A 22,126-nucleotide genomic window follows, 5' to 3' on the forward strand; every position below is an offset into this window, starting at 1 on the left:
TTCCGCTCATGCGTGATAGCACTTGATAGATTTTTTTCGTACGACCGTCATACCACTGCATCGGTCGTTCGTATGCGAATCGACAACATTTTTCACTGTTGTTCATCTGGATTCCTTCATTCACAATATCGTTATAAGTTAAAATATCCTGCTCATCAACGAAGAGAAAATCGTTCGATCAGTGGTTCCGCAAAAAGTTTCTTACAATTTTCTTATCGTGTATATGGGGCATTAGATTGTGAGCTCCTTGAGAGCAGGGACTGATGTGAATGTACGATATGTATGTAAAGCGCTCCCTAAATTGATGGCGCTATATATGTACCTGTAATAATAGTAACTCTAGGGCCTCCACCAAAAACCACACAAGGAATATGTTTGATAAATTTACTTAACACATCCACATAGCAAAAACATACAAAACCCGTTTATTCCAGAAAGGCACAATACGTAAAGCCATTTAAAAAAAACAGGAGGGCCCTGCTTGTATTAAATCAAAGGCAAATAGTATCCATAAATCAGCCTTTCATATCCATTGCAATAATGTGTCTAAAAGGGAGAGAAAGACATAAAAATGGCACTGTTCCTGAATAATAAGTCCTCATGCACACTGGGATGTTTTTACAGATGCTGTTTTTGGCTTTTGACATTTTTTTCTACTGCCAGTAAACCCCCCAGCATGTTATCCTATGTGTCCATGCACACATAGACTGTAATCAATGTTTTTTGGCAGGGGCGTTTTGTGGCTGGAAAAAAAAAAAACAGAACTAGTGGGTTTCTAGAGGAGTATTTTTGCTGTAAAAACGCTCTAACGCTGAAAAATGTGGTAAATCGCAACAAACCAGTGTTTTTGGACTTTTTTTGACCAAAAAAAAAAATTTGGTTGAAAAAAAAAAAGCGACAAACACCGCTAAACACGAATGCAAAAACACTTTTTTTTTATTGTGAATTTACACAACTAACGGTACCAGCGTTATTAATACGCCCCGTGTGCATAGAACCTTATATTATTAAACTTCTTTTAAATTCTAACCCATGAAGCACTGATGTCCATGTAGGTGTCCAAGCAAGACATGAGATCCATGAGCATTGGTTGACTATTAAGCCGATATTAACAGATCAAGTCACTATAGCATATTCAATATTAATTGAGCTGATTCTGATCTGGAAAGCACCAACAGAAATATATATATATATATATATATATATATATATATATATGTGCTAGAAATAATTTCTCTATTTCAGCCTGGCATGAGGCTGACTGTTGGGCAGAAGGCAAGATCTGTCGTGGTATGTGGTCTACAACATCAAGCTTAGCTTCAACCATTTCTCATCCACTACAGGCATCAGACAAGGTTGTTATTGTTTTCAGTTTCCTCTATAATAAAATCAACAACAAATGAAAATCAGGAACCTGAAGTCAAAGAAATAAATAAGTAGAATGTCATTATCCCATAGTAAAACCCACAGCCACTTCAATCCATCCTTCTCATATTTGTAAAAGCCAGACGCAGCAAAGCAGGAGCCAACAGCATGCAGATCACTTACCCTAGGTTCACACCTAAGAGTTTTCCGCAGCGTTTTGAAGAAACGCACTACAGTCCATTTAACATGATTTCCTATGGGGCAGGTTAATATCTCTGTGTTTTCACCCAGTGCGTTTTTTGGAAAGTGTCAGGGACTTTTTTAAATGAAAAAAAGTTGCATTTTTGGTTCTACAGACTTCAATGGAAATGATGCAGAAATGTAGTGCGTTTTTGCTGTGCTTTTTATGCATTTTGTGTTTTAAATCTGCCTAGCAACAAGGGAAAAAAAAAACAAAATGCGACAAAAATGCAAAACGCACTGTAGAAACAGATCAAACACAAAATGAAAAAGGTGTGAACCTAGCCTTAGGGTTAGAGTTCACCTTTACTAAAAAACAGCCTATGCAGATGGGGGCGGAGGGTCTGTAGATACAAACAAACTGTGGAGCTCTGACTATAGTTGGAAAATGCCCTTGCTATAGTGTAGGCTTCTTATGTACCTCCTGAACAGGGGCGGACTGACAACTCATGGGGCCCCCAGGCAATAGGGGATCATGGGGCCCCTATGTCATTGCCCACGCTCAAAAAAGCCTATTAAAAAAAAAAAAAAAAAAAAAAAAAAAAAAAAAAAAAAGGTACCATGGGCATTTCATGGGGCCCCTTACTGACCCCAGGCCCTCGGGCAGTGCCCAAGTCCTCGAATGGTCAGTCCGCCCCTGCTCCTAAATTACTCCTAGGATGTTGCTAAGTGAGGTCTAGTTGTTACTGCTCACCTCATCCTATTGATCTATCATTTTATTATTTTTTGTACTGTTCTGTCTCCTTTGGGACAAAGTAAATACAGTAGTACATTGTCCCATATTGCTAAGTGCTTCCAAAGCCTAGCTATGAGGTCTGACCCCCCCAGATTCTGTATATTTTTTGCCATTGCTTGTCTGGGGAGCCAAGACAGACTGCTGTTATGCACTGTCTGTTTCCTTCCTAGCTGTTACTCATGTTAATATGTTTTGCCTTTATATTGTATTCATATTAACTCATTATTAGATCAATGATTCAAATGATTCAAATTTTGAAGCAATAGGATCAGCATCTACTGAAAATGCTAGCTGCTTAGCTGTCCTGCTGATCCTATTGCTTAAGAGAAAAGCAGCAAGGGAGCAGGATCAGTGTATAGTACCATTTATTGAACAAAAAACAAAAAGCGAAGCACACCTTCATGGGCTTGCAAAAGGGAGTGGGGCCCCAGAAACACGTAGTGGTCTGCCCTTTCCATTGATGTTGTGTGTCTGTCTGAAGTGCCTGAAGGACGGCCATAGATGTTGCCGATTCTCTCTCCATTGGTGGGTCCAGCACCCCTGTATAGAAGCTTGCCATCTCAGCAGCTCACCTGTCATGGCATGTACCCCTTCTGCTCTTCAGGCTGTTTGCATGCTACCTACATGTAAGTGTGCTTTTTGTTCAATATGTGGTACTATACATTGATCCTGGGCCCTTGCTGCTTTACTCTTTTGCATGTACCCGGATCAAATTAAGGCCTCATGCACACTGGACATTATAAAAAAACCAGTAGTATTAGCTGTAGAATGCTGCAATAAAAACGTGAGGTTTTTTTGCTTTTTTTTTAGCTTTTTTCATTAGATTTTTTCAGGGTTTTTTAGTGATTTTCAGCATGTGTTTTTTAGCAGTTATGCTCCCGCAAAATCTTCAGGCTCAAAACTGCTCATAAATGCCAGATAGCTGTTTTTTAGCGTTTTTCAGCTTCTATCAGCGTTAGAGCATTTTTACAGCTAAAAAAACTCCTCTTGAAACCCGCTAGTTCTGGGGTTTTTTCCAACCAGAAAAATGCTACAGCCATACAACGCTGATTAAAGCCTATGTGTGCATGAACACACAGGATAGCATGCTGGGGAGTTTACTGGCTGTAGAAAGAAAAACACCAAAAGCCAGAAACAGCAGATGTAAGGACTAAGCAGCAGCAGAATCTTGGTGTTCTCCTGGTCTGCATCTCCAAAGAACACACCCAACTTTTTCTTGGAACTGTGTGTGCTATTGATCCTATTGCTTCAATACTTTCTGGGTTATTGACCTAAGGTATTATCGAGTTGATTATAATGGTTGTAAAGGCTCACTATATGCATGATGGTAAAAAACCTTCTGTGTGCAGTAGCTCCTCTAATACTTTCCCTGAGCCCCAACGCGATCCAGTGATGTGCATGAGAGCCTCGGCTCTCCGGGGACTCTCTCTCATTGGCTGAGACAGCAGCATTGGCTCTGATGTCAATCACAGCTGGTGAGCCAATGAAAACACAGAGGGGGCCGAACTGCAGCTGTATGTTAATGGACACACAGAGCAGCAGCTCAGGAGTGAGCCTGCTTGGGTGCTCCCATAGCAAGCTGCTTGTTCTGGGGGCACTTGGCATGAGAAAGGGGCCAGAAGCACCAGCAGAGGACCGGAGAAGAGGGTGAGGGCTGCTCTGTGCAAAACCACTGCATTCCCCACCCTGTAGCCAATAGTATACCGGTGGGCTCGCTCATGTGGGTTCAGACTATGATCGTCCCCAGTCACCAAAAATGGTAATGAGGGTCCAAAATTCTGAGTTGCCACCAGAACAGAAATAAGGGGAAATCTTCCAAAATGGACACTTGTTGCCATTATAATTCACTAATGCCCCGTACACACTATAAGAAAATCGTACAAAACTTTTCGTACAAGGACCGATCGTTTGATAATCGGATCGTTAGTACACAGCTTTCGAGAGCCGATCACGACAATTTATACGACAATATCTGAAGGGACAAGTGCAAAAAATGTTCTCGTACGATACCAGATCGTACGATTTTCATTTATTCAGTACAGTAGTCATCCAAAAATACAATACATTACATCACTTTCGAAATTCCTTTCTTTCATAGGAGGATTTTCGTATCTTTAGTAACCTTTTCAGTTTCGATGTGAGACTAGCAGGCGAAAAAACAGGCAATCGTTTGTCTGATATGCTCATCGTGTGTACGGGGCTTAAGAGGGGATTTTCCTCACATTGGAAAGATATTCTCTCACTTCCTGTTGAATCAACTGGACAGGAAGCACAGGAAATCTCCCCATAGACACACAGATGGCAAAAAATTACAAGAAATTTAACCCTTCCATATGCTATCCAAAAGGGGAAAAAAAAGTATGGACTTAAGATATACTCTAAGGCCTGGTTCACACATAAGCGGTTTTTAGTGCTTTTTGCAGAAACGCACTACAGTCCTTTTAATATGGTTTCCTATGGAACATGTTCACATCTATGGTATTTTGGAGCTGCTGTGTTTTTGGAAAGGGTCAGAGACATTTTTTAAATGCAAAAAGCATCGTTTTTGCTACAAAAAAAGAGTTCAATAGAGATGCAGCTGAAATGCATGTAGTGCGTTTTTGCCACATTTTACATTTTAATTCTGCCCAGCAATAAAAACATTTCCACTTTACCAAAAAAAAAAGGGAAATAAAATGCAAAATGCGGTAAATATGCTGGAAATTTTCTGAAAAACAAACATTTTTCAAATCAATGATGGGAGAATTGTGTGAGAAATATAAAACGAAATAGAGCTGTGACCTGGAAATAAAACAAAATTCTTTTTTGCTACAATAGAGTTCAATGGAGACGCAGCTGAAACGCATGTAGTGCGTTTTTGTCACTTTTTACATTTTAATTCTGCCCAGCAACAAAAACATTTCCCCTTTAACAAAAAAAAAGCTGGAAAAAACAAAAAAAAACAGCAAAATGCTGTAAATATGCTGCAAAAACGCAAAGCGAAATGCAAAAACAGATCAAAAGCAAACTGGTGTGAACCAGGCCCAAGTCATAGCTCATGATAGGCATACTTATAGGTCAGCAGATCAGAAGTACTGAGGATCAAAATGACAGACAGGCAACTAAAGCCGGCCATACATGTGGCGAATTCCGAAACAATTTTCTTTCGAAAATCTTTTCTAAGAATTTTTGTTCAAATTTCGCACCATTAGTGGGTCACAAAAACAGACAATTTTTGTATGAGTGATTGGGCATGCTGAAAATTTTTTGAAAAACAAATTTCAAATCAATGATGGGAGAATTGTGCAAGAAATATAAACATAATAGAGCTGTGACCTAGAAATAAAATTCTTGGCCACGAAAATGCTTTTCTGTAGCAACATGAGGTGAAACTGAAGGTTGAATTTTGAAATCAATGGTGGCACCATCAGATTATAAAACACTCAACATTTCCGATTTTCTAAAGAAAATTTGTTCGAAATTCGACCCGTGTATGGCCTGCATTACATCTCACAATACATTCCCAGCAATGACAATTGACAGTTTTTGGCACAGGATTATTTTAATCTAAAGGATGATATTACAGTCCCTGATGATGGATGCCTTTTATATGACACAAACAAGTTCAACACATTGGCTTAATAATTCAATCTCTCCTGCTGTGCAAACATGTGCCATGTGATGATCTCAGAGTCAGAGCAGCAATTCTTCACCAGCCTGGTGTCACACTACAGCCTTTGCAAGGATAGCATGGCTTGCATGAACGATTTTCTACATTGTTTTTGTACTGCAATAATCATGGCAGATGGAGACCTGTGAGCGTTCAAGACATTACATCTGTACATGTGGGCTACTTTCAGGGGCAGACTGTCCATTACTGCCCGAGGGCCCAGGGTCAGTAGGGGGCCCCATGAAATGCCCCTGGTACCTTTTTATAGGCTTTTTTGGGTGTGCTTTGAGTGTGGTCAAAAACACAGGGGCCCCATGATCCCCTATTGGCCGGGGGCCCCATGAGTTGTCAATCCTCCCCTGGCTACTTGATGTAAAAAGCATTGCATAGCTGTGTACAGCCACCTTCACCCATTCACATCGATGGGTGGCTGTACAGGGTACAGGGGACCAGAAATACACAGCGTATTTAGCCTGGGATCGCACTGTAGAAGTGTGAAATATCGCATGTGATTCGCACAGGAACCGCACCGCATTCTTGTGCATATCACATGCGATTTGTGTGCAGTGCGATTTGAACCATACATTTTGTATGGCTCAAATCATACCGCACCAAAAAGGCGCAGGACCCTTTTTTTGGTCCGCAGTAGAATCGGATCGCATGGATATTCACACCCATGCGATCCAATTCTGCACATTGCACCGCGTTTTGCAAACTTATTTTGGGGTATTGTTAACTTAACATACACACCCGCAGAGGTTTGCATGAACAGTGTGCGACTGTGATGCGGTTTCACAGAAACCGGTGCAAATTTCTGAACCCAGGATTACACTGCGCGGACAAATGCACCCATGTACATGATGCCTTAAACTTACTACACACAAACAGAAAATCATACGAAAAATACCGCTTTCACAGAGATCGTATGACAATCTGATTGTTAGTACACAGCTTTTGTCCTAAATTATTCGAAGGGACAAGCACCAAAAATGTTTTCATACGTTGCCATTTTTGTTTTATCAATACGGTTTTACAATGAAATACAATACATTACATTACTTTTGAATTTTTACTCTGTCGTACAAGAATTTTCAGAACCTCTTTCACTATGAAAGTAGCACTCAAAAAAAAGGGACAATCATTCATCCAATATTCTCATCGTGTGAACGGGGCTTTAGACCTGGCAAAGCATGTTACCACAACTATAAAAAGGTTCTGCTCTTTGTGATCATGAACATCCATACATGATGGCAAACCATTAAAGCAAATGTTTACAAGGCACTGAATAAACCTACTAATCATCCTAATCAGACTGATCACACCAACCTGATAAAGATTTACTAGAACAGACAACCTGGACCTGATTACCTAGAAAGCAGAAAGACACGATCCCATTCCCCGCACTCAATCATGAATGGAGAAGTACAGAATCATGGGAGAAATAAATATACTGGACACTTATACCAGACACTGACAATAAATATTGTAACATCACCAATAATTGTAACACAGCCAGGGGCGGACTGACCATTTGGAAACTCAGGCACTGCCCGAGGGCCCGGGGTCAGTGGGGGGGCCCCATGAGATGCCCCTGGTACCTTTTTCATAGGCTTTTTTGAGTTTGGGCAAGAGCACAGGGGTCCCACGATCCCCTATTGCCCGGGGGTCCCATAAGTTGTCAGTCCGCCCCTGAACACAGCAGAACAGAAAGTATGCTTACACAAGCAGTAATCAGGACCAGAGGAGTTTCCAGGGACTGAACATCAAAACCTGAGGAATGTCCTTGGAAATCCTGAACACCTGGAGATGGCATACAGAAGGATTGTAAAAGGTCCTGAGCCTCAGGCTCTGTGCTTAGTGTTACCGACCAATGCAGCATTCCTTCTATACACCCAGGTGATCATTTTCCTATAGGGTCACCTACCTGTGTAGGGTGTCCCCTCTACAGACCGAGCTCCACACTACAGCAGTTTTAGTCCCTATCCAGTTAGTAGATTTCCTTCAGTATATAACAATCCCCAGACGATCAGTCCACTACAATGTCACCTCCCTGTGCAGTGTGTCCCCTATACAATGAGCAGCAGTCCCTATAGGTTCTCTCTAGTGTATAGTAATCACCAAGTGATCAGTCAGCTAGTGTCACCTACCTGTGCAATGTTCCTTCTATACCCCCATATGATCAATCCCCTACAGTGTCACCTACCTGTGCAATGTTCCTTCTATGCCCCCAGATGATCAATCCCCTACAGGGTCACCTACCTGTGCAATGTTCCTTCTATAACCACAGGTGATATGTCCCTCTACAGTGTCACCTACCTGAGCAGCGTTAATTCTATGCCCCCTGGAGATCTGTCACCTACCTGAGCAGTGTTCCTTTTATGCCCCCAGATGATCAATCCCCTACAGAGTCACCTACATGAGCAGTGTTCCTTCTATGATCCCCAAGTGATAAGTCCCCTACAGTGTCACCTACCTGTACAGTATTTGTTATATGCCCTCAGATTATCAATCCTCTACAGTGTAACCTACCTGTGCAGTGTTCCTTCTATGCCCCCAGATGATCTGTTGCCTACAGTGTGTCCCCTGTACAGAGGGCAGCAGTATTAGTTGCCCTGCTGTGTCCAGGTAAGTTCTCTCCAGTATGTAGTAAGTAATATCGAGGTGATCAGTCCCCTACATTGTCACTTACCTGTGTAATGTTCCTTCTATGACCTCTGTCCCCTATAGTGTCACCTACCTGAGCAGTGTTCCTTCTATGACCCCAGATGATCTGCCCCTAGTGTCACCTACCTGTGTAGTGCAGCAGTGTTAGTTCCGCTGCTAAATCCAGGTAAGTTGTCTCCAGTATATAGCAATCCCCTATAGTGCCACCTACCTGCGCAGTGTTCCTTCTATGACCCCAGATGATCTGTCCCCTATAGTGCCACCTACCTGCGCAGTGTTCCTTCTATGACCCCAGATGATCTGTCCCCTATAGCGTCACCTACCTGTGTAGTGCAGCAGTGTTAGTTCCGCTGCTAAATCCAGGTAAGTTGTCTCCAGTATATAGCAATCCCCTATAGTGCCACCTACCTGCGCAGTGTTCCTTCTATGACCCCAGATGATCTGTCCCCTATAGTGTCACCTACCTGTGTAGTGCAGCAGTGTTAGTTCCGCTGCTAAATCCAGGTAAGTTGTCTCCAGTATATAGCAATCCCCTATAGTGCCACCTACCTGCGCAGTGTTCCTTCTATGACCCCAGATGATCTGTCCCCTATAGTGTCACCTACCTGTGTAGTGCAGCAGTGTTAGTTCCGCTGCTAAATCCAGGTAAGTTGTCTCCAGTATATAGCAATCCCCTATAGTGCACCTACCTGCGCAGTGTTCCTTCTATGACCCCAGATGATCTGTCCCCTATAGTGTCACCTACCTGTGTAGTGCAGCAGTGTTAGTTCCGCTGCTAAATCCAGGTAAGTTGTCTCCAGTATATAGCAATCCCCTATATAGTGTCACCTACCTGCGCAGTGTTCCTTCTATGACCCCAGATGATCTGTCCCCTATAGTGTCACCTACCTGTGTAGTGCAGCAGTGTTAGTTCCGCTGCTAAATCCAGGTAAGTTGTCTCCAGTATATAGCAATCCCCTATATAGTGTCACCTACCTGCGCAGTGTTCCTTCTATGACCCCAGATGATCTGTCCCCTATAGTGTCACCTACCTGTGTAGTGCAGCAGTGTTAGTTCCGCTGCTAAATCCAGGTAAATTGTCTCCAGTATATAGCAATCCCCTATATAGTGTCACCTACCTGCGCAGTGTTCCTTCTATGACCCCAGATGATCTGTCCCCTATAGTGTCACCTACCTGTGTAGTGCAGCAGTGTTAGTTCCGCTGCTAAATCCAGGTAAATTGTCTCCAGTATAAAGCAATCCCCTATATAGTGTCACCTACCTGCGCAGGGTGTCCCCTCTACAGCCTGAACTCCACACTGTAGTAATTGTAGTGTCCCGGTGCTAGGTCCCCTCCAGGCAGTATATATAATCCGGGTGATCGCTCAGCTCCCCTCCAGTGACAGGCGCTGTCCCCCGCACATGTTCCCGGATCCTCTCCTGCCGGTGACTCTGTGACAAGGTCGGCCGGTGTTATGACTGGGAGATCTCCGGAGATCAGTCCGTCTCCTCTTCCCTCCCCGTCTGTCCCTCCCCAACTGTCTGGGCCGGCTGCGCCCCACCCCGGGGGCTGGGAGGAGGACAAGGGGACCACGTGGGGGCTCAGTACATGTCAGGGACAGAGGTGACAGCTGAGGGTCACATGGAAGACAGGGGGGTCCTTCCTCCTGGACTTACTGGGTGACAAGCAGGACCAGTGTGACCTGTACAGGATTATTCTCTACAAGGACTGCCTGGATACATAGGGAGTGTTAAAGGCACAGCTTATATCCTATCCTTATACTATACAATGGATCAACTAGGGAGGGGGGACGGACGGACAGACAACTCATGGACACCCCCCCCCCCCCCCCCCGCAATAGGGGATCATGGGGCCCCTGTGTCCTTGCCCAAACTCAAAAAGCCTATGAAAAAGGTACCAGGGGCATCTCATGGGGCCCCCTACTGACCCCGGGCAGTGCCCGAGTTTCCAAATGGTCAGTCCACCCCTGTGTGTGTATATGTATGTATATATATATATATATATATATATATATATATATATATATATATATATATATATATATATATATAAAATTATGAAGATACCAAACCTTGTGCACACAGAATCTGCTGCAGCTATGCATAATAAACCAATCAGCTTCTAACTTCAGCTTGTTCAATTAAGCTTTGACAATAAAACCTGGGAGCTGATTGGTTACTATGCACAGCTGCTCCAGATTTGGCGTGCCTCAGTTGTAAACCTCCTCCAAAGTATTAACTATAAAAATTGTTATAACTATGCTATACAAAGAATCAACTATAAAATCGTATGTAACTATGCTATAAAAAGTATCATCTATAAAACATATATAACTATGCTATACAAAGTATGAACTATAAAAACGTATATATAACTATGCTATACAAAGTATCATCTATAAAAAAACAACCTAACATGACTATGTTATACAATATATCAACTATAAATAAAATCTTGTATAACCATAATACTGCATACAAGTACCAACTATTAAAAAAAACAGATCTTGTATAACTATAATATACTAATGTATCAACTGTACAAAATATAACTATAAGCTACAATGTACCAACTAGAAAAGAAACAAATTTCAATAAAACCAAAACATATAACAATCCATATCAAATGTTCATGTATATTTCAGCGATTGGTTTCTTGATGGTAAAAATTATCAAGATTTTCTTTTTAACAACTGACATTTTTAACTTTTTTTAGGGCCAGTTCACACTACTAATTTCAGTTACTTTTTTTCTGCATCCAAAACACACAGAAAGTAGGTTATATGGTTGTCAATGTCGTAGTTCACATCAGTGCTTGCAGGTCCAGTTGCAGAAAAAAAAGTAGAACAGGTTGCATTTTTCCTGCAAAGAAATGTACTGGAGCACGGTAAAACGCATAAACACACCAAAACTCACCAAAAACGCACTGGAATGCACATGTTCTGATTTAAATTGAAGAAAAAGAGAGGAGAAAAACGCATCAAAAATGCACCAAAACGCACCAAAAACACGCATGCTAAAATGCATCCAGAACGCATCTGAACTGCGTTTCTATGGTGGGAATCTCCAGTCAAAGCTAAGAAAATAAATAAAAGTAATCAGCTACAAAAACTGTAGCTGCTGACTTTTAAAAAAACAACCACTCACCTGTCCCACGATCCAGCGGTGGCCTCACTGCAGCCCGTTTCACTGGCTGCCCTCGCTCCCCAGTGTTGACATCTTAAGTGTGGGCACCCGGCTGTGACAGCTTGCAACTTTACAGCCAGGTGCCCACTGAGCATGTGTTAGTAGTGCTGCACTTTGAATGGTCCTGTAGTCTTCTGGGACCTGTCACGTGTCCCAGAAGACTACGGGGAGGGAGGTGTGCGGACAACTTCCGCTTCCAATCGCCTAGGCGATCGCAGCGGAAGTGGGTACCTGTCAAAATCGGGTACCCACTCCCCAAAGGTGCCAATTCCTCATGGGGATTGGGGGACCAGTACTTAAAGCAGAACTTGCCATTTTGAGTGGAGCTCTGCTTTAAGTGTACTACACTACACCATTATGTGACCCCTACCACCACCTATAGGACCAGCACTCACTGGAATTATTCAGCCTCCAAGCTACGGGCAGGTCAGATAACACCATTCTCTTCTATCCTCAGAAGCAACAGGGCTCAGATACATATTTCCATCATCAGATGACTGATCATATATCCAGAAGTATTTTTTTACTTCAACTGGACTTCACTCATTTAAAGTGGTTGTAAACCTCAGACATGAAATATGAACAAAGCATATCCCTCTATAGCAGGGGCGGACTGACAACTCATGGGGCCCTCACCCACACTTAAACCACACCCAAAAAAGCCTCTAAAAGATACCAGGGGCATCTCATAGGGCCCCCTACTGACCCTGGGCCCTCGGGCAGTGCCCGAGTGCTCTAATGGACAGTCTGCCCCTGCACTATAGTGTGTACTTGTCTCAATCCAGAGCACGAAGTGTTATTATTTCTGTTATTTCTGTCTGCTGCTTTGTTCCTCTGCTATCATGAATCACTTCTGACAAGTTTTCCTGACATCAAGAGAAAAATGGTGACAGGAGAGGGACCTCCAGCAGTTTGACAGCCTCAGCTCTGTTCATGTGTGTCCCTTCCCTCCAATCAGCTCTCAGAGCTCTCCTCACTGCACTCTGCAGAGTGTAACTTCAGCTCTCCACCCCCTGTTTTCTGAACTCTCAGACAAGCTGTATAAATTGCACTTTTAACAGATGTAGAGAAGAGAAGAGTGCAGATAGACAGGTATACCTTCTGTAGGAGGTTTTGTTTTATCTCTGTGTAACCTTTCTTTTTAGTTTTGGATAGAGTGGGGAGGGATTAGAACACCTATCGGTTTTTATTCCTGTCTGTTCCCCTGTTAGGGAGATTGTCCTGTTTACCATTATCAGTGAAAGTAAAAGAAAATCCCAAATTTAGGGTTGTCCCCAGAAAAGTAATAGAAGGGAAATCTTCCAATGGGGACACTAGTTCTGGTAACCTGGGGGTCCCCAAGGGATTCCCTTAATTTGCAGGGATTTCCTCTCACTTCCTGTTTGGCTATGGGACAGGAAGTGAAGGGAAATCTCCCCAATGGGACACAGATGGCAAAAAAAAAATCTGATGGGTTATAACCCTCCCTTACTTTGTCCAAAATGAAAAAAAAAAGTTTTCCCTTTAGCTCTACTTTAAGCACTTGCTGTCCGCCCGCCTGCCCACAGTAATTTTACTGCAGGAGAGCAACTCATACAGGCACAATCATGTACATGCATGTCGGCCTCCACTTCTGGGTTCCAGGCGTATGTGCACAGAAGTGGTTCTCTAATTAGGCGAATTAGTCAGTCACCTAAGGCCTCGCAGTCACAGGGACCTTGCAGCTGCCTAATTTGCCTAACACATTCGCTGGAAAGTAAAAGTGATGAGGCAGCCCCATAGCTGCCAATCACTTTCCTGGAGCTGTCAGCGCGGTGCCTCCCCCCCTTCCTGCCAGCGGCCCCCTCTCCTCCTGTTGTTCCTGGGATCTCCGCTCTTACCGGAGCGCGTGAACACTACCGCCAGCTAGAGGAGGGAGAGCGATGTGAGACTGTGGCATGCAAGCAGTGAAACCGGATGTGATGTCACTTCCGGTTTCAGACGCACCCTTTCCTGGCCAGTACAGTCAAGGGCCAATCTGTGCCTGGTTAGATGGTGTGAAGGGCAGGGGAGACATTGGGGTCTATTAGACCCCTAATGTCTCCATAAAGACTACCTGTCACCTGCTGCTATCACATAGGAGTTTATTAACCACTTGTGACAGTAATCAAGTAAAAAATAAATAAATACAAAGTTTTAAAAATTAAAATTATAATAAAATATAATATAAATAAAAAAAGAATACCGTAACCTCCATTGCCCCCGCACATCTGTGCAAATGCAACCCCAAGCCCAGGGTGTGCACACGTATGTATACCATAGGCGCACCATACGTGTGACATATCACCGTGAGCATCAGAGTGAGAACAATAACTCTAGCACAAGAGCGCCTAGTTAACTCTAAACTGATGATCTGTAAAGGCTTTTAAAGCATCATCTATGGTCATTTTAGGGCACCGTAGTTTTTGGCGATATCGCAGGCACACGCAGTGTTAAGACATGGAATGTGTGGTATCTATTTACCTCATATTTTAACCAAAAATGGGTATTTTATTATGTGATTTTGAACAAAAATTCATTTTACTATATTTCATTGATGAAAATTTGCATTTAGAAAACAGTCACCTCTCCCATCCACTGCATGAGGATCTCAATGTGGAAAGACCTTCTGCATAGCTGACGAATGGACGGACAGACGGATGGGTGTGAGTGGGGCCCTAAGTTTTGCCTAAGGTCTCACAAAGCCTAGAGCCACCTCTGCATGCACGGGAAGGATCAATCTTTTTGGTTCTTCTCCCTGCAAAGCAGAGAGAAGTAATAAATATTTGGTAAAAAGCAGCACATATTACACACCTTACACATTGTTAGGCAGACAGTTAACCCTTTGATCGTCCCTAGATGTTAACTCCTTCCCAGCCAGTGTCAATAGTACAGCGACAGCGTATAGTATTAACGTTGATTACTATAATAGTGTCACTGGTGATGTCAGTTTCAGTTAGTCGGTTAATATACCTTCCAGCCAGTGTTATTTAGTGTCAGATTGCCCACCGGCCCTATCTCAGCCCCACTATAAGTCTCTGATCACCGCTATTACCAGTATATATAAATAAATAAATACAATTTTCATTATATATACCATGGATTGTAGACACCATAACTCTCACACAAACCAATCAATATACACTGATTAGGATTTTTTTTTACGAAAGGCACATAGCAGAATATATTTTGGCCTAAACTTTTGAAGAAATTAGATTTTTGTAATTTTTTTTTATTGGATTAGTTGTATAGCGCAAAGTTAAAAAAATTTTTTTTTCAAAAATAGCAAACAATGGCCTGGTCATGAAGGAGGTGCAACCTTCCAGAGGTCAAGTGAGTAAATCCCCCAGGGGACCCTGTGCACACAGCACTTGTCCCTGTAATATTGGTGCTGCTGTTCCTAAGCAATGTTTTTTGGTTTCCTTTTAAGACCAGATTCACATATGTGCTGCCGTGCGTGCCGTGATTTTTTTTTTTTCATTTGAATGGACTCTCATGCCCCAGGACAAGCAGGGAAGAAGTCCCTGCACTTCTTCGGAAATCGCAGCCAGCACGGGAACCGAGGTTCCCAGTACGGTTGCGATTTCCAGTGCAGGCGGCGTGCCATTAGAATTAATGGCACCCGCCCACGGGTCCCGCTTTCCTCTGTGTAGGTGGTGAGGCTGCAGGTATTTGTGCGGGTCCTGCATCGGCACAACCCGCACTGATGTGAACCAAGCCTTGAGGGGCACCCAAAACATACTGAAAAAAAGATGTAGAAAAATAAACCTCCAATGCTTATAATGCTTACAAGAAATGGCCGTGACACTTTACTACTGCTTGACTATATTATAATGTGAGCAGCAAAACAACATACAATTAATTGTAACCTAAATTGAATTGCTGAGTCATCAAAGCTCAAGCAACCATCAATATAAATATTAGATCTTAGTTAATCACACCCCTACAAAGTATGGGAGGAAGCTGTTTGTGCTAGTCTAATTAAAGCCATTAAAAGGAAAGAACACACTTTGCCGGTCACATGATGTTCTGGGGTCTTCTTTCTCTTTTCTGTTTGGTAGTGCGTGGTTTTGAATACTAAGGAGAGTGGCACTGACATTGTGACATAAGCACCACTCTCTACAGTGCTGTCCAGGCACCTGTAACCAGGGGTGTATTTACCACAAGGCAAACAAGGGACTTGCCTAGGGCGACATTTTTCAGGGGGGCAGCACCTCCCTTCCAGAAGAAGGGAGGAAAAAAGGGACATGCAAGCCATGGGAACCAGGTGGAATCCGAGAGAGGCTGGGGCTGCTTTATGGTGTATGTAGAGCCTGACTCTAGTTCCCAGGGATGTCTGGAGCTGTGAAGATGAGTGTCTTTCTCTCTATCGCCAGGGGGAGGGGTAGTGGAAGGCTCTCCCAGGTGTTGGTCGGTATCCATGGGGGCAGGCGATTTTTGTGTTGCCTAGGGCAGCACAAGACCTAAATACACCACTGCCTGTAACGATGCAACCATAGGGGGTGTGTCCATGACAGCCTGGGATCACAGGAGGTGGAGCAGCACTGGAATTAGGTATGGTGCGTTTGAGGGAACAGTGCTGGAGTCAAGGAGAATATTACAGCAAAAGCTGCTTTTCACATTTTTTAAATGTGTTAGGCTACTAATTTTTTAATTTAAAGTGTACCTAAAGCCCTGTGCCCAACATGCAACCTGGGGGCCGTATGCAACTCTAGCCCTTTTTGTGCAGCCCCCTGCAGACACTAATCTGAGTTTCCCTATTGCCATCTGTTTAGTAATGATTTCTAGAAACCTCATGTGAAAACCCCTTTAGCATATTCACAGTCTCCATCCATCTCTTGTATCATGTCTGCAATTTCTGACCATCTATTGTATTATGTCCATAGTCTCTGACCATCTCTTGTGTCATGTCTGCAGTCTCTGACCCTCTCCTGTATCATGTCTGCAATTTTTGATCATCTCTTTTATTATGTCTGCAGTCTCTGACCATCTCTTTTGTCATGTCTGCTATCCCTGACCATCTCCTGTATTATATCCACAGCCTCTGACCATCTCTAGTATTATGTCCGCAATCTCTGATCATCTCTTGTATTATGCCTGCAGTCTTTGATCATCTCTTGTGTCATGTCTGCTATCCCTGACCATCTCCTGTATTATATCCACAGCCTCTGACCATCTCCTGTAACATGTATGCAATTTCTGACTATCTCTTTTATTATTTCTGCAGTCTCTGACCATCTCTTGTGTCATGTCTGCTATCCCTGATCATGTCCTGCATTATATCCCCAGCCTCTGACCATCTCTAGTATTATGTCTGCAGTCTCTGATCATCTCTTGTATTATGTCTGCAGTCTCTGATCATCTCTTTTATTATGTCTGCAGTCTCTGGTAATCTCTTGTATTATGTCTGCAGTCTCTGATCATCTCTTGTATTTTGTCTGCAATCTCTGATCATCACTTGTGTTATGACCACAGTCTCTGATCATCTCTTGTATTATGTCCGCAGTCTCTGATCATCTCTTGTATTATGTCCGCAGTCTCTGATCATCTCTTGTATTATGTCCGCAGTCTCTGATCATCTCTTGTATTATGTCCGCAATCTCTGATCATCTCTTGTATTATGTCCGCAGTCTCTGATCATCTCCAGTATTATGTCCACAGTCTCTGATCATCTACTGTATCATGCTCATAGTCTTTGATTATATCCTGTTGTGTCTGCTGTCTCTGATAATGCATATTCACCAAATTTTATGTGCAGCACTTTGGCAATATCAGGGGTCACATTTGAGGACCCCCATGTCATAAGGACACTTGTTCCTATGACAAATGTCTGAGAGAGCATGTACCTCACTTTGAAGAGATTTCCTCTAAATTCCTGTTGTGCCTACAGGACTGGAAGTGAAGGAAATGAAACACCATTCTTTACTTAGGCCTCATGCACACTGAGCATTAAAACATTGCTTTTATGGGTGTCTGGCAGGTTTTTTTTCTGCTTCTAAACACTCCTCTATGTTAGCCTATGTGCCCATGAACATATAGGCGTTTATGGTCAGAAAAAAACACTGCCAGTGTGTCCATGAGTAACAGCTGTTTGCCAGAAAGAAATCTTGACAAGTGTAAACGCGACCAAAAGTGCATTAACACTAGGCACGTCAAGAGCCACATTTGAGGACCCCCATGTCATAGGGTCACTTGTTCCTATGACAAATGTCTGAGAGGGCATGTACCTCATTTTGGAGAGATTTCCTATAAATTCCTGTTGTGTCTACAGGACTGGAAGTGAAGGAAATGAGACACCATTCTTTACTTAGGCCTCATTTTGCCAGTATTTTGCCAGAAAGAAAGCTTGACACAAGTAAGCGTGTCCAAAAGCGCATTAACACTAGGCACGTCAAGAGCTTGAGCATTAATTTATTCAGTTGGCCAGAATAAATTATTGTTCTGGCCAATTAAATTAATTATTCAGAGGGACAATGAAGACTGCTGCCCATTTAAAAGAGCCCTTATTGCTTTTGTTTTTCTCTGAGACACTAAGTTGTTCTGAAATGCCGCCTACATTTATTTGATGTCAGAAACACAATAAAGTTGGTTACAGCCAGTTTGAAACTTGAACCGCTGTGTGAATTCCACCTGTCCAAAAAAACACCACTGCGGCTTTTTACCCCTGAAGACTGCTATCATTACAAACAAAAAACAATAAATGTGTGGTGTGCAAACCTAATGTAGTTTTACCTGCTTTAAACACCACGGACTAAGATACACAGAGAAACTCATGGAGAAGACACCAAGCAGCTCTTTTTCATCTAAAGCTGACCACAAACTCAAGAGGCTAGTCTGATGATGGAGTCATACATGCATCCAACCACCCTCCGGCATCTATATCTCCTACCGCATCTCTCAATACTAATGGATGCCTTAGGTCAGTTTGTGGAGTAGGGTAAAGGAGACATGCTGTAGATACCTCCAGGCCAAGCTTATTAGATGAAAAACAATTGTAATGCGCACAGTTTTTCGAGCTATCTCATCACTCTTTGCCTTATAGGTTATGGCAAGCAGAGTCTCTGTGTAGTTCATAAGCATTAAATCATCATAGCAGAATTAGGAGATGAGATAATTTCCATGCTGGTGGCAATACTTACAAGGAAATAGGTAGTTGGTTGTCCCACGGCATCCACAGTCCATGGGGGGCACTTATAATAACATCTTTCTAGTCTAGGCCTGTGCCATTTAGCTCTTCTCAAGACTATTCAACCACTCTGAATCACTAGAATATTGTATGCTACATTACACATTAGTAAGAATAAGTAGGTATACTTGATATACACCTCTTCCCTAGGTCAGCTGATAGCTTCCCATGGTTTCCAATACCATTTATATCCTGATGACACACAAATCTATCTCTCTACCTCTGAGCTCACCCCATCAGTGTCACACCACTTTCTAAAACTTAACCTGTCCAAAACTGAACTGAAATAAAATTTTCTCCCCCATGTCCCTCTTCCCCTGATTTCTCTGTCAAGATCAATTGCAAAACTATCAACCCATCTCCACATGCCAGGGTGCTAGGGGTAACCATGGATTCTGAACTGTCCTTTCAGGCACACATCCAATCTCTGTCCAGAGCATGCAGCCTCAACCTCTGCAACATCTCCAGAATACGCCCCTTTTAATCAATGACACTACAAAGCTTCTATGTCACTCCCTGGTTATTTCTCGCCTCAACTACTGCTACTCCCTCCTTATTGGATTACCTTTACATAGGCTATTCCCCCTTCAGTCCATCATGAATGCTGCTGCTAGACTCATTCACCTTACCAACCGTTCAGTGTCTGCTACCCCTCTCTGCCAATCCCTCCACTGGCTTCCACTCGTTCAATGAATAAAATTCAAAGTACTAACAACAACTTACAAAGCCATCCACAACTCTGCCGCAAGCTAGATCACCAACCTGGTCTCAAAATATCAACCAAACCGCTCTCTTCAGTTTTCCCAAGGCCTCCTGCTCTCTACTTCCCATGTCACCTCCTCCCATGCTTGCCTACAGGACTTCTCCTCTCCTGAGCTTCCATCCTATGGAACTCCCGACCCCAATCTGTCCAGCTATCTCTTAATCTATCCACCTTTAGATGATCCCTGAAAACCCTTCTCTTCAAAGAAGCCTATCCTGCATCTAACTAATACACTGTTTTTACTTTCTCCATCAGCTCATCCACCACAGCTATTACCTTTTGTATCACTCAACCCTTCCTCTTAGATTGTAAGCACTAACAAGCAGTTCCCTCTGATTCTTCTTCTACCAAATTGTATTGTACCTGTAATGTCTGCCTTAATTTTGTAAAGCGCTGCACAAACTGTTGGTGCTATATAAATCCTGTATAATAATAATAAAATAATAAATACAGATCGTATCGTTACAGGGTTAGGCAGAATAGGTTTTGAATGGCGGTGATTAAATTTAGCCTTAGCTAGATTTCGACTAAACTTTAACTTTAACTCATTAGTTATTATTATGTTCACCAGTGCACACAGAAATATGTCCACATTTACCATTACAGTATACTAACCTCAATTCATGCCCCTTTAGACCTCAGGTCAGCCCCAATTCCTGCACCTTCAGATCCCAAATAAGCCCTAATTCCTGCACCTTCAGAAATCAGAAGAGCTTCAATGCATTCACTTTTCGACTTCAGATCAGTCCCAATTCAGACCACAGATTATTCCAAATTCCTACATCTTCACACCTCAGATCAGCAGCAATTCCTTCTCCTTCACAACTCAGATCAATCCTAATTTCTGCACATTCAGACCTCAGATCAGCCCCAACCCCTTCCTTTTCAGACTTCAGATCAGCCCCAAATTCTGGACCTTCACAAAGTACAGGTGAAACTCAAAAAATTAGAATATCGTGCAAAAGTTCATTTATTTCAGTAATGCAACTTAAAAGGTGAAACTAATATATGAGAGAGACTCATTACATGCAAAGAAAGATAGTTCAAATCGTGATTTGTCATAATTGTGATGATTATGGCTTACAGCTCATGAAAACCCCAAATCACAATCTCAGAAAATTAGAATATTGTGAAAAGGTGCAATATTCTCGGCTCAAAGTGTCCCACTCAAATCAGCTAATTAAGCCATAGCACCTGCAAAGGGTTCCTGAGCCTTTAAATGGTCTCTCAGTCTGGTTCAGTAGCAATCACAATCATGGGAAAGACTGCTGACCTGACAGTTGTGCATAAAACCATAATTGACACCCTCCATAAGGAGGGAAAGCCTCAAAAGATAATTGCAAAAGAAGGTGGATGTTCCCAAAGTGCTGTATCAAAGCACAATAATAGAAAGTTATGTGGAAGGGAAAAGTGTGGAGGAAAAACGTGCACAAGCAGCAGGAATGACCACAGCCTGGAGAGGATTGCCAGGAAAAGGCCATTCAAAAGTGTTGGGGACTTTCACAAGGAGTGGACTAAGGCTGGAGTCAGTGCATCAAGAGCCACCACACACAGACGGATCCTGGACATGGGCTTCAAATGTTGTATTCCTCTTGTCCTGAACAACAAACATCAGAAGCGTCTTAACTGGGCTAAAGAAAAACAGACCTGGTCTGTTACTCAGTGGTCCAAAGTCCTCTTTTCTGATGAGAGCAACTTTTGCAACTCATTTGGGAACCAAGGACCCAGAGTATGGAGGAAGAATGGAGAGGCACACACTGCAAGATGCTTGAAGTCCAGTGTGAAGTTTCCACAGTCTGTGTTGATTTGGGGAGCCATGTCATCTGCTGGTGTTGGTCCACTGTGCTTCATTCCAGGGTCAGCGCAGCTGTCTACCAGGAGATTTTGGAGCACTTCATGCTTCCTTTTGCAGACGAGCTTTATGGGGATGCTGACTTCATTTTCCAGCAGGACTTGGCACCTGCCCACACTGCCAAAAGCACCAAAACCTGGTTCAATGACTGTGGGATTACTGTGCTTGATTGGCCAGCAAACTCGCCTGACCTGAACCCCATTGAGAATCTATGGGGCATTGCCAAGAGAAAGATGAGCGACATGAGACTGAACAGTGCAGAAGAGCTGAAGGCCGCTATTGAAGCATCCTGGTCTTCCATAACACCTCAGCAGTGCCACAGGCTGATAGCTTCCATGCCACGCCTCATTGAGGCAGTAATTGCTGCAAAAGGGGCCCAAACCAAGTACTGAGTACATATGCATGCTTCTACTTTTCAGAGGTCCGATATTGTTCTATGTACAATCCTTGTTTTATTGATTGCATGTAATATTCTAATTTTCTGAGAT

General features: G+C 42.9%; 1 protein-coding gene across 2 annotated transcripts in view; it reads right to left on the reverse strand.

Annotated features, from left to right (window-relative positions):
- ARHGEF28 (Rho guanine nucleotide exchange factor 28) overlaps nt 1–10,171 on the reverse strand; it is a 305,207-nt gene extending 295,036 nt beyond the window's left edge. Inside the window, exon 1 of one of the 2 annotated variants that reach the window (XM_089686171.1) lies at nt 9,916–10,164. The gene's annotated coding sequence lies outside the window, so the exon portion shown is untranslated. Of the gene's footprint in view, nt 1–9,915 lie in introns of both variants that reach the window. The other variant, XM_089686174.1, reaches the window with a different exon arrangement.
- Between the last annotated feature and the right edge of the window lie 11,955 nt (nt 10,172–22,126).

Source organism: Staurois parvus, unplaced genomic scaffold (assembly GCF_062004578.1).
Source record: "Staurois parvus isolate SC_StPar_1 unplaced genomic scaffold, SC_StPar_1.0 ptg000392l, whole genome shotgun sequence".
Lineage (NCBI taxonomy): Eukaryota > Metazoa > Chordata > Amphibia > Anura > Ranidae > Staurois > Staurois parvus.